Source organism: Theobroma cacao, chromosome 8 (assembly GCF_053813885.1).
Source record: "Theobroma cacao isolate CCN51 chromosome 8, ASM5381388v1, whole genome shotgun sequence".
Classification (NCBI taxonomy): domain Eukaryota; kingdom Viridiplantae; phylum Streptophyta; class Magnoliopsida; order Malvales; family Malvaceae; genus Theobroma; species Theobroma cacao.
In genome coordinates, this window is record NC_142646.1 from 10682768 (window position 1) to 10697226 (window position 14459).

Consider the following 14459-nt stretch of genomic DNA (forward strand, 5'->3'; position numbering starts at 1 on the left):
GTAATCAAGCTATCGATCATTACAATACTTGTGGGGTACGACATAAAGGACGATGTTTTCATGCTACAAGAGCTTGTTTCCTCTGTGGACAACTTGAGAATATAAGGAGGAATTGCCCGATGGCTCATTAATCACAAGATTCTACTCATAACTTTACTCAGCCAGTTTTATTTGTTCCTTCAGTAGTCGCTTCATCTGATCGGGGGGCTAGTGGATCAAGGGGTAGAGGTATTGTTACTTCCTCCCAGAAAAGGCCGTTTGGGTCCGAACATCAGAGTTCTGCTGGTAAGGGCCATGCTAGGGTATATGCTTTAACACTGCAAGAGGCCCAGCCATCCAATGCAATGGTCTCAGGTACTCTCTCTATTTGTGATATGAATGCTCGGGTATTGTTTGATCCTGGTTCTACCTACTCTTTTGTCTCTTTATGTTTTGTCAGGTATTGTTTGACCCAAGTTCTACCTACTCTTTTGTCTCTCCATGTTTTGCACCTCGGTTGTGTAAGGATCGTGTTAGAAGAGAAAAACAATTAATGGTGTCTACCCCTTTAAAAGAGGTAATTGTGGCAGAATGAGTATATGAGTCTTGTGTAGTTCGAATCAAAAACAATGACACTTTGGTGAATCTAGTGGTGTTAGACACCTTAGATTTTGATATGATCTTGGGAATGGATTGGCTATCACCCTGCCATGCTAGTGTGGACTATTACCATAACTTGGTTAGATTTGATTTTTTAGATGAGCCACCATTTAGTATTCAGGAGGATAATAGCAATGCTCCAACCAATTTGATATCAGTTCTGTTTATCAGTAGGCTATTAAGATAGGGTTGTTCAAGTTACTTGGCTATTGTGAAGGATATCCAAGCGAAGGTCGGAGATATAAGCTAAGTGTCGGTAGTGAATGAGTTTATGGATGTATTTCCCTAGGAACTACCAAGTTTGCCTCTTGAGCGAGAGATTGAATTTTGCATAAACTTGATTCTCGACACTAGACCTATATCCATATCTCCATACCGAATGGCACCGGCGGAGCTTAAGGAACTCAAATATCAGTTGGAAGATTTGTTAGATAAAGGTTTTATCCACCCTAGTGTCTCACCATAGGGAGCACCGATGCTATTTGTAAAGAAGAAAGATGGGTCACTCATATTGTGTATTGACTACCAATAACTTAATAAAGTGACGGTGAAGAATAAGTACCCCCTTCTGAGAATAGATGATTTATTTGACTAACTACAAGGAGTACAATGTTTCTCTAAGATAGATCTACGGTCTAGGTACCATCAATTAAGGATTAAGAATGAGGACGTACCAAAGACCACATTTCAAACAAGGTATGGGCATTATGAATTTTTAATAATGTCATTTGGACTTACAAATGCCCCTGCAGCATTTATGGATTTGATGAACCGAGTGTTCAAACCTTATTTGGACAAGTTTGTGGTGGTATTTATTAATGACATTCTAATATACTCGAGAAGCCGAGCAGAGCATGAGCAACACCTTAAGATAGTGCTCCAAACTTTGAGAGAACATCAATTGTATGCCAAGTTCTCCAAGTGTGAGTTTTGGGTTGAAAGTGTTGCATTCTTGGGACATGTGGTCTCTAAAGATGGGGTACAAGTTGACCCAAAGAAAGTGGAGGTAGTAGAAAAGTGGCCAAAGCCAACCTCAGTTACAGAGATTATAAGCTTTTTGGGTTTAGCCGGCTATTATCGTCGTTTTGTGAAGGATTTCTCCAAGATAGCCGCTTTTCTGAGTAAGTTAACACACAAGTACATAAAGTTTGTGTGGTCTAATGCTTGTGAGGAAATCTTTAAGAAGCTTAAGACTTGTCTCACCACAGCTCCAGTATTAAGCCTACAGGTAGGCATAGGGGGTTATATGGTATTTTGTGATGCATCACGGGTTGGTTTAAGGTGTGTATTAATGCAACATGGGAAGGTGATTGCGTATGCATGAGGCAACTAAAAAGGCATGAACAAATTACCTCACACACGATTTAAAGATGGCAGCAATCGTGTTTACCTTAAAGATTTGGAGACACTATTTGTATGGTGAGACATGTGAGATATATACAGATCACAAGAGCTTAAAGTATATATTTCAGTAGAGAGATTTAACTTGCGACAACGTAGATGGATGGAGTTACTTAAGGATTATGATTGTACTATTCTTTACCATCCCAGCAAGACAAATGTAGTGGCGGACGCCTTGAGTCAAAAATCGATGGGGCGCCTGGCACATATCTCTACAAACAGAAGATCTTTGATTAGGGAGATGCATAGCTTGGGAGACATGGGTGTGCATTTTGAAGTTTCAGAGACAAATGCATTGTTAGCACATTTTAGAGTTAGGTCAATCTTAATAAATTGAATCAAAGAAGCCCAAAGTAAAGATGAGTTCGTAACTAACGCCTTGGAGGACCCTCAAGGAATTAAAGGAAAAATGTTTACTAAAGGCACAGATGGAGTATTGAGGTATGGAACCAGACTTTATGTGCCCAATAGTGATGGATTGAGGAGAGAAATATTTGAGGAGGCACATGATAGCCTATATGGTACATCCAGGGGCTACAAAGATGTATCAAGACTTGAAAGAGGTATATTGGTGGGAATGACTTAAGAAAGATGTAGCTAAGTTTGTCTCCAAGTGCCTGGTTTGTTAGTAGGTTAAGGCCTAGCATCAAACGCCTGCAGGGCTACTACAGCCATTACTAGTGCCCGAATAGAAGTGGGAGCATGTTGCAATGGACTTTATAATGGGTTTGCCTCGAACTAGTGGGGGCTACGACTCAATTTGGATCATAGTAGACCGGTTAACGAAGTCAACTCATTTTTTTTTGGTTAAGACTACTTACGGGGTTGCCCAATACACTCGAGTTTATGTAGATGAGATAGTACGCCTGCATGGTATCCCTATTTCTATAGTATCTAACAGAGGAGCACAGTAGGTTCTGGGGAAATTTGTAGGAAGCGTTGGGCACTAAGTTGGATTTCAGCACGGCTTTCCACCCTCAAACTGATGAGCAATCTGAACGAACAATACAAACATTAGAAGATATGTTGAAGGCATGTGTAATAGACCTTGGTGTTAGGTGGGATCGGTATCTACCCTTAGTGGAGTTTGCTTACAGCAATAGTTTCCAAGTTAGCATCCAAATGGCACCATTTGAAGCATTATATGGATGGAGGTGCAGGTCACCCATTTGATGGCTAGAAATGGGAGAAAAGAAACTCTTGGGGCCAGAATTGGTACAGGATGCCATCGAGAAAATACACATGATTCGTCAGAGGATGTTATCAGCACAAAGTAGACAAAAGTCATATGCTGATAACAGGTGGAGAAACTTAGAGTTTCAACTGGGGGATCATGTATTTTTTAAGGTTTCACCAACAAAAGGGGTAATGAGGTTCAACAAGAAGGGAAAATTGAGCCATCGATATATAGAAGCCTTCGAGATCTTAGAAAAGGTTAGAGCAGTAGCATACCGTTTGGCACTACTGCCAGACCTCTCGAATATCCATCCCGTATTTCATGTGTCAATGCTTAGGAAATATAACCCAGATCCATCTCATGTAATACGGTATGAAACCATTCAGTTGAGGGATGACTTAACCTATGAGGAACAACCAGTAGCTATCCTTGATAGGCAAGCCAAAAAGCTTCGTTCAAAGGATGTAGCCTCAGTGAAAGTGTTAGGGCGAAACCACACCAGTGAAAAGGTAACGTGGGAAGCTGAGGAGGAGATACGAACAAAGTATCCGCACCTCTTTGATACGTAAAGGTACGCTACCTTATAATTGGATTTAAATTCGAGGACCGAATTTCTTTTAATGGGGGAGAATGTGAGACCTCGACATCTATAGACCCATTACTAGAATAGACGCAATAACACGGACTAGGGGTAATTTTGTCATTTCTTATGGTGAGCTCCTAGAAGTAGTTTTCTAATGTTATTAAGGTATAAGTAGGCTTAAAGAATAGATGAATGATGGTAAAGTAAATGAAGAAGATATAAATATTGATAATTTTCATAGTAGAGGTAAAATGGTCATTTTGCACCTCGAGCCTAAATATTTAAGTTTTCGTGAACCCAAGTACTTTTAGACTATTATGGACTTTGTCTCAGTGTCAAAGAAGTAAAAAAATTGTAAAAAGGTAAGGGGAAGATAAAGTGACCTTGTTAAGGGCATTTTGGTAATTTAAGTGAGAATTGGATAAACTTGAAGCATAAATATCTAACACTCCAGCAGCTTTTTTTCATTTTTCCAATAGCTCTTCTTCTTCCTTTCATCTTTCTCACGTTTTTTCACCTACCATGGAAGCTTGCTTTGAAACCTCCATAAATTTTCTCAAGTTAACCCCAATTTTCATGCTCTTATGCACCTTTTCACAAGGTTCTTTGTGCTCTTTTACTCTTTCACCTTAAAACCCTTAAAAGTCTTATTTTGATACTTTCTCTCACTAGCTAGGTGTTTTAGAGAGAGAAAAAAGACTTCTTATACTAGCTTGAGGACTTTTGAGAAGGAGTTTACTTACAAAGCTACCAAGGTGAATAATGAAATTGAGTTGATTTTTAAGTTGTTGAGAATGGCTAGTGGTTAGATTTGTGAGTGTTTTCTAGTTGAGGTAGTTTATTCATCTTAGTGTAACTAGAATAGTGAAAATAGATTGCCACTTAATGGTAGTTCGAAGCTAGCTAGGAATAATTAGTAAAACATGATTTAAGAGATAGCTTTTAGAATTATGGTTATGTGAATTGAGTTGATTTGTGATGCTATTGTGTGCAATAGGTTCCAAAGAGACTCCACATCCCCATTCAGACCATCAGTGGAAGTTGGAGTCAATTTAAGAATCAACGAGGACAGGTGAGTGAACTTGCATTTAAATTGTTTTGGGAAATGCATTGGTATTTGGATGAAGCATGTGAATGATTTTTATTTGATTTTTCCTTAAAGTTTATGCATGGGAACAAGCCTTTATTGAAACGTGTTATGTTGTGAGTGTGCAATATGATGAATCCTCGTGCCCCTATATTATGTTGATTTATATATATATATATATATATATATATATATATATATATATATATATATGTTGTGTGTTAATAGTTGATATTGTGTAACAAATATAACCCTGCGTGTGTGTGATGTGGGGGATGCACATGCTGGTGATGATGGGGTGCGGAAGTGTGGATGATGATATTGCTTGTGTAAGTAGGGTGTGCACACGATAATATTAAAATGTGCGAGTAAGGAGTGCACATGATGATATTGCCTTGTCCATGTAAGGAGTGCACATTGGTTAAGTGAGGTGGTGGTATACATGTTTATATATGTTTATGTATGCATATACGATAAAAAGTTTATGATTATAATATGTGAATGTATTGCATGTTGAATCTTGAAAATTGTTAAATACTTTCAAATTGATTTTTATTGCAGCACAAAATGGATTTTTATTGCAAAAGGTTCCTTTTTACTTAAGTGCCCTATTTCTTGCTGCACCGAGAATGCATTTTCGCTACAGCAAGAAACTCTTAAGTGGTGAAGGCATTGCACTAGCCCTGGTTTCGCTGTAGTGAGAATCTTGTAATGGTTTTCACAGGAGTGAGAAACTCTTGGATTTAGGTCAGAAATCTATGCTCTAAATTTCGCTACAGCAAAAGTGAATCTCGCAGCAACGAGAAACCCTCGAGTGGTTTCAAAATTGTGTTCCGAATTTTTGTTGTAGCAAGAAACCCTCTGTCATCTCTGTCATACTTGTTTTGCTTGGATATTTATTGAAATTTTCATTCTTTTCAACTTCATGGATTATCATGGATTTTCAACATCAATGGATAAATTAATCAAGTTTGAAATGAGGGGTTTTTGGCAAGAAATCAAACTAAATTGCATTGTTTTTAAAACACGTGCATCATGATTTCCACATATTCCTTATCGTTTGCTTGTTCCCTTCCTATGTTCACTCATTGGGTTTATACTCACTCTTATAAATTGCATGTTTTCATATTCGTAGATAGTTGGAACCTAGATTGAGGCATCCACATTGTAACTCACCCTTGATAGGTATCATGGCATTCAATAGTCATATCCTCACCCAATTCACTCCATTGGAAGTCAAAAGTATTTTGCTTATGTATATGCATACGTAATGTAAACTACTGTGATATATGTCATAAACTGTATATGTTTATTTAGATTAATGTTGCCACTATGAGTTGGCTACAATTGACATTTTTGGGTTGATATAAATGCAAGTGTTTAGTTGTCATATGACATTATTAAAGTACTTATGATCATGAATTATGGTATGTGCTTTAGAAATATTTGACGAAACGATGAATAGGTTACATAAAAAAGGCTTACTTGGGCTTAATGGGTTGTGCTCATTGGGCCCATGAGCCGGTCATGGCCCGAAAATTAGGAAGTGACAGTATCGAACAAGTAATATAGACAGTAAGACCAGATTATCATTTCCACAAAGATTTGTTTCTAAAGTTTCACTAAGTACTAAAATTATAAAACAAATTAATCTTATTTAAGTAATCCAAAAATTGAAGAAAAACTAATTAAAAACAATTAAAAATTAACACTAAATAAACTAACAAACTAAATAGGTTGAGAAAAACGGTATATTAAAGACCAAGGATTATGAGTTCATTTGACATTTTAACTAATACTAGCTTTAATTGTTATTTATCTTTCTTGGGTGGTTTTACTAACCTAGAATCCAAAGCTATAGACAAGTCTCTATCTAGTTGCTTGTACAAATACTTAATTTAATTAGTTCACTATATGTCTATAGGAATCAATTAAATTAAATTCATTAAGCAAGTGTCCTAATATGGCTGTGTGGCAATTGGTGTATGTCTACCCGAATAACGAATCAAATTACCTAAGTGACGTGAGCATATACTACTCAAACCTTAGTCTAATCTAATATCCATTTATTGAGTCTGAATTAGATTAACAAATCAATTAATTGTTGGCCAAGCAATCAAAAGCATTAAGAACATATTTGAATAAGCAAAACTATAACCATTTATAGTAAATAAAAGAGAAACACATATTCAGATTACATGTTGAAATCCACCACAATCCTAGAAAGATATTTTAGCTTATAATATCTAATAAAATTACTATCCAAATAAATTTAGCCATGAATCCAAGTCAAAGAAAATAAGAAAAACACAAAAGTAGAGAAAAAAACTAATTATTGAAGCTTTGCAATCTCAATTCACTCTTAAATTCTCTTATTTTCTTATTTTGTTCTTGACTCCAAACCTCTAGAATAGTTGCTTGCTACTTCCCCCTTTAAACCTCTGAAAAAAGTCCCTTAAATAGGCTCTAAGGAACCTAATTTTCAAAATTTCGTCAAATTTTTATTTTTAGAAACTCAAGGTAGCGCTGCGAAGCCAAGACAGAATTTGGTAGCGTTGCAGTGCTAATTCTTCAACACTGTGGTGCCATGCTCTCAAGTTTTGGTGTGATGCGGCCATCTAGCCCAGCGCTCCAACTACAAATTTCCAACGCTGTAGCGGTGGTTCCTTTAGTGCCATGGCCTCAGTCGCCCTACTGCCTTGTGCAAAACTTCATCTATTGAGCATCATTCAACTTAATTTTCACCTCTAAATGATCTGAATTGGGCAAAGTAGTAAACATGAAAGTTTTAACCATGTCTCTTAAATTTCCAATGGCCCTAGAATAACATCAATTGGACTTCAGGAGTGAAAGATATGCTCCAAATACCGCATCATGCTTAGTCTATGCATACTACTGCAATGCTTTGACTTAGATAGATATTTTAACCATTATCTGATTAGAACTGGTCAAAGTGGTAAACATAAAAGTTGTAGCGTTTCCTCTTAGCATTTTATTGGTCTAAGAATCACTTCATTTGAATTCTGTATAAAGAGATATGATCAAAATACCATAATATATACAAATGAAGCCATCACCATACTTGCACGAATTTTCATTGAATGAGCCTTTTTTTATCAAATTTCCTACAAAAGCAAAAAAAGAAACTAGAAATAACTATTCTCAAAGTAATGGGTGATGATTGAGTTATAATGTAGAGGCATGTAGGATCAGAGTAAGACCAACACAATGGTAGAATCAACGATCGAGTTTAAGCGTAATGATCTTCCAAGCATTGATGAAATAATTGGGAAAAAGGTAACGAGGGCTTCTCGTCCAAGGGTGAGGTTGATCGAAATCTTGTTTACCACAAGGCTAAGATTGATGAAAAAAGTAAAGTAATGAAAGACTTCAAGTGTTATTAACATAATGGTCTCCATCGAGTGAGGGAGTGCCCAAATAAAAAGAATCTTTTAGCCATTGGAAGTACTGAAGGTTAATCCGAAAGTGAAAGTAATGAATGTCATCCGTAATTGAAAGCCAAAGTAAATGGGTGCCATTCAAGTGTACCAAGGACCTGAGACTTCCAAGGTACTAAAGAACTGAGGAAAACTCATGAGGGCATTGCGATTAAGCGCTATCAGAGTGTGACGTGAGGTACAGACTTCTCGAGCACCATATTAAAGGTTGAGTAGACAATTAATAAGGAAAAAAGGTAGGTGAATGCATGAAAGATCAATGTTTCCTTAGAAACAAGGGCATTGTTGCTTTAGTAAGGAATGGTTCACGAGTCAAGCTACGAGGCACAAAAGGTGCCATCCAAGTGTTAAGACAATAGCCACTAAGTTGTGAATTGACAAAAAAATGACTCTCAAGCCAAAGCTGTAGCCTACCTAAGTAGATAAGCCAAGCATGTAGGTTGGTTATGAGCTAGACGACCTAAACGCGGAGACAAGCAATAGCCTAACCAACAAAACCAAGCAAACTACCTTGTCAACACTAATGGTTACTAGCCCTCAAGCAAATCGACCTTGATCCCTTGTCAAACCAGGCCATCTCTACTCCTTTTAACCATTGTAAAAGGTTACCTTGGCTTATAAAAGAGACCCCCACCCCTTTATACATTTGATGAGCAATTATATAGAGCTTTCTTGCCTTCGCTCTTTACTTCTTTATTTGTTTACTTAACTTAAGATAAAGCTAACCTTTAAAAGGAAAAGGCTATTAAATTGTCTTAGGCAAAGCTTAAGGGAGTGAGTGAATGCCTAAGGTCGCATGTTGGCTTGGTGGAAGATAAACACGTGACATACACACACAAATTAGCATTTCGCATTATTGTATCAGAGTCTTCAAAACTTATAAGATATAAAAAAAATACATATATCTAATTGGCATCTCATAAAAAAATTAAATTTTTAAATTTAAAAAGAACCTAGTAAGAAGCATTAAAAAATTGATAAAGATAAAAAATTATATGAGTGGTTTTGAATTTAAAAAGAAAATTATTTTAACTTTAATCATTTCCATACGCAAAATTTATGTTAAAAAGAATTTCTTGGCTCTAATTAAGTTATCACATTACTAGTTAAAACTCAATGGTGATGGCCTTATTAAGTACCCACAAGTATATTTGTTTGATTCAACTTGTTAACATGGTTTGATTATTTGTTAAAGGCTTCTCTCACTTAAAATAATTTAACAATTTATTACAGTTGCTTTCGTAGTTAGCTTTATTTCAGTAGATAATAGTTGTTTAATATATAAATTTGTAATTATTTTTTAAAAAAATAATAACATGACCATTTTTTAATGAAAGATGATGATATTTTACGTCACGACCTAAAACTCCCATCGAGCCAGTGACAACCGCCGCGACGTCCCGATAAGCACTCATTACCCCGAATGCCGATCGAAACCCCGCAAGGCTTAGCATCAACTTCCGTATCTCTCCAGTGAGCGACAGTTATTAAATCTCGCATTTCAAGAAAACATAAGTTGTTTCCAACTCAAAACAATAAAATATTATTTTCTAACTCACAGGGGCATTTTTGTCATTTTTTTTTGAAATTTCAAAATCCAAAAAAAAATGTAATATGTAAGTGGAAACACATATTTCATGATTTAAATTAAATTTTGAAGTCTAAAACATTCGTTCAAAATAAAATTATAGCTATTTGAATATAATAAAAATATTAAATAAAATATTCTATTTTCTTAAAACACAATATTTTCAAAGTCCTCCTAAAATAACTTTTGTAGCGTAAGAGTAAAATAAATTTATTGATATAGTAATAAAGATAGTTAAAGTATGAAATTTTGTTTACAGTGACACGTGGGCCCCCAACTAACCAAGAAGGTGTAGAGCTACGAACCCTTACTTCCTATGATGCAACTCCGAGATTAATTCTCGTCTTAATCAACTATCAACAAACTGTCTTGAGCCTGAAAAATGGATAGAAAGAGGGGTGAGATTAAATAATCCCAGTGAGTAAACAATTACCATCAAAAGCATCTAAAGCCGAGTAGATGGAGACAATATAAAGACGTTATATCTCAATAATGTTCATAACACAAAATTCGTTTCAATCTATACCAAACAATTTCTTATCATCAAAATTTCCCGGCTTATGAATTTCTTAAACTTAGCCCCTGCCAGAATCATTCTCGCGGGTACCTTCGTCAAGGTATCCTACTAAGACCGCCAAGGCTGTTCAATGACCCATACCCATAAACATGTTTTCACATCTGACACACAGTCGTTCATTGGCATTGGCTGAGTCTCACTCTCACGTGGTGGCCCGAACGTGAGGTGCACTCAAATCATACCTCAGGAGATACTTCACCCAACATCTCCCCCCGGAGGTAAGTATATAATTGAGTTACCGTGCCCCTCTCATAGGCAGTCCACGGAAACCCCCACCACTGCAGTGACCGTTTAATATACCACCAGACCCATAAAAATTCCAGTAGCATAATATGACGAATAAAATGTAATCTAGTCTACCGAGACCAATTCAAAACTATTCATATATTTCATGCCAACCCCAAAAATTTAGCCATCATGCTACCATAGTGTCATAAGCCCCAATTTCAATAACATATAAAATCATAAATTTCAACACAGTCTCCATATACTCAATTTTCCGAAAACAATATATGATTTCAAAACCAGTATAAATTTCATTTTTATTAAAAAACATTTTAATTGAAAAACATAATATTTTATAATTTAAGCTCACCATTCAATAAAAACATCAAACAAGTATAATTACTCTAGATATTTAAGATGATAAATTGTCCACTCACAGTTCTAGGAGTCGATGTACTCCTAATCTCAGTCTTCAAGCACAATTTTTGTACTTTTACCAGTGTAATTTGCTCACCACCTATCCATAATGTACAATACATAATTCACCACATCAATGCTTGACCATTATAAAATCAATTCAGGCTCCGTATATATATATGATATGACATGCAACTTATTCGACTACCGCTTAAATGCGGTGCTCACATAATTCAGCCTATTACCCGATTAAATTACTAACGCGTCCAATTTAATCTCAAATTAATTTTTTTCAGTTTCTATACCTCAATTGCACCCAAATTGACTTAATGTTCCTCAATGTGGTGAAAATTATCAATCTCGATAGCAAATTATGAAAATACCCCAAATGGATAAAAATTCGTATTTTTGCTTCGAAAATTCCCATTATTTTTCTAGACTCATAATTCATCATTATTCATCATAATTCCTCAAATAAACATCAAGATCATCAACCAATATTCCCCTAGAAAATTCGGCCAATAATGGTAATGGAGGAAAATAAATTCTTTTCTTATTGTTTTGTTCCTAAATATGCTAAACTAACTTAAAACACTAACATAACTTAAAATCAAATTAATCTAACAAGTTTCTCTCTCCTAACCCATTTTTTTCAGAATTGAATTCATCCTCAAATCACATGATTCAACCATGGAAAATGATGGAAAATGCATGGAAATGATAAATCTTAAGCTAAGCTTGAAAAATCATACCTTTAAACACTCGATTCCTTGAAAAATCACACTTTTTCTTTGAATTTTCTCACTCTAGGGTTTGTTCTTATTTCTTTCTCTCTCCTGCTGGTTTTGGCTGACCATCCCAATGAAGAATTCTGGAATTTTCAAGGCTTTTAATAGGCTTAATCAAATATTATTATTTTATTTACCTTTTGAATATTTTATTTTTTTTTTTTTTAGCCATCTTTTTTACTTTCTTTTTCTACCACTCAATCCTCTTCACTTATCCATGTCTTCCATGAAATTTCTAGACTTTTCCAAAGTTTTGGTGGAGTAAATTTTTAAAAATTACACTTTTGCCCCTGTAAAGTGAAAAATTACATTTTTACCCCTAAAACTGAAAAAATTGCCCACAGACATATTTTTCATCCCTTATACTCATACCATTCTCCAATTTGTCAAATGTGATCTAAATTCTCTCAAAATCTCAAATTTGTCCATGATTAAAAAAATTACGATTTTGCCCCTACACTCCAAAAATCACCGGAATTAAACTTTTTCACTTCTAAACCTCAAATCATACTCCAATAAGTCAAATGGACGAAAAAAATCTTTTCTAAAAATTTTCATTTTATCCTCAAGTGGCAAATGGCCATTTTACCTCTAGATAGTGAAAATTTCGGTTTGACTCCAAATTGATCCTCGAACTCCGAATTACCATTTTGAGTCATCCCTGAACTGTGAAACTCTTAATTTCACCTTAAAATTCTTATTTGAATTAGTTCGAGAATTAATCGACTTAATGATACCATTAAGGGCAATATCGTCTTTTAACGATTCCTCGAACTTTCTAAATATGCAAACATTCTATTGAGCATGTAAATGACGTCGTAATTATTTTATAGAACAGGGTTTGACATTTTAGACAAAGTAACAAATCTCTTTTTGACTCCATTAATCCTACATTAAGAAAAACGTAGAACTTTTTGTTTGATAAAATTAATAATTATATATAGCAAAAATATTTTTTGTCATATTTGTGGCACATTGTTTAAATTGCTAATATGATATAAACAACTTCTTTAAACCTATTACTTTGATTCAAGTTTTCTAAATTTGTTTTGTATCTTAGAATATGGGTGAAGAAAAAATTATTGAAACATAAAACAAAATTCTCATATTTTTCCAATCTAATATTTTTAATGGATAAAATAAATTAATAATTCAAATTAATATAAATAAAAGACCCCAATACAAGTGAAAAGGTCTTTTACATGGTACAACATATCCAAAATTTTAAATTGGTAATAAGAGAAAAATAAAGAAAAATAATTTGAATTTATACTTACATTTATATACATTCTTACATAATTTTGAATTTATAGTAATTTAAAAATATTTGAATACTATTATAATTTTTAATATAATAAATTACATAATGTACATATATTCTTACATAAATTTTTTTTATTTGAATTTAATCAATTGCATATTCTTAGGGATTTTTCTATGTGCTTAAAAGAAAAATTATCCATGTAAACCTCCACACCATTTTTTCTTATTAACATACCTTTAACTTCCTATATATCTACTATATTTAAAAGTTGTCCCAAGGAGAAAACACTTGAGAGCCAATTATTTAATACGTACCACACAATTAGAGTGCTTAGGACTATTTTTGGGCGAGCTATCCAAAAAACTTAAATTGGGTGATGCATGGCCTTGCTAATTAGGGTTTCATTGACATCAAGTTGGGCTTTGTTTTGCAGCTACGGGTTTTGCCTCATTTTTTCATCGTTTTTGGTCTTTTTCTCTTTAGTATCCACTCTTCCTTTTGATTTCTCCACTCCCTTTGTTTACACAATTAGGTGACACATCACCTTGCTAATTAGGGTTACATTCATGCTAATTTCAAGTTGGGATTTGTTTTGCAGATGGAGGTTTTGTTTGATTTTTTCATCCTTTTGGTCTTTTTCTCTTCAGTATCCTCCTTCTCTTTGATTTCTCCACCCCTTTTGTGTGAGACCCTGTCAAACTCGATTAAAACACGATATTGTACCGAGTGGTACAACTAAGTTAAATCGAGCCTTGAACTAGTTCAAATAGAAATTCTAAAAGGAAATTGAAAATTTTGAAACCCACAGAACGACTTAGAATAGTGATTCGGAGTTCAAAGTCCAATTTGAAGTCCATCAGGAAAATTGTTTGATTAGGGACAAAATGGTCATTTTACCATTTGATGATTTAATGGAGATTTCTAGCCAAGATTTGATCACATTTGACCAAGAATAATTATATGAAATATAATTATGATTATTGGAGTATAAATGATGTTTAGCAATGAAAAATTTTGATTCCCGGTATTTTTGGAGCACAAGGGCAAAATGGTAATTTTACCACTAGAGGACTAAACGAAAATTTTTATAAAACATTTTTTTTGCCCCATTTGATTAATATTGATCAATATTAGTGTTATTTTAGGTTGAAAAGTAGAAATAATGAGATTCCGGTACATTTCGGAGTATAGGGGCAAAATCGTAATTTTTCCATCTCGGGACCAAATCGGTAAATTTCTCGCCCCAGTACCTGTC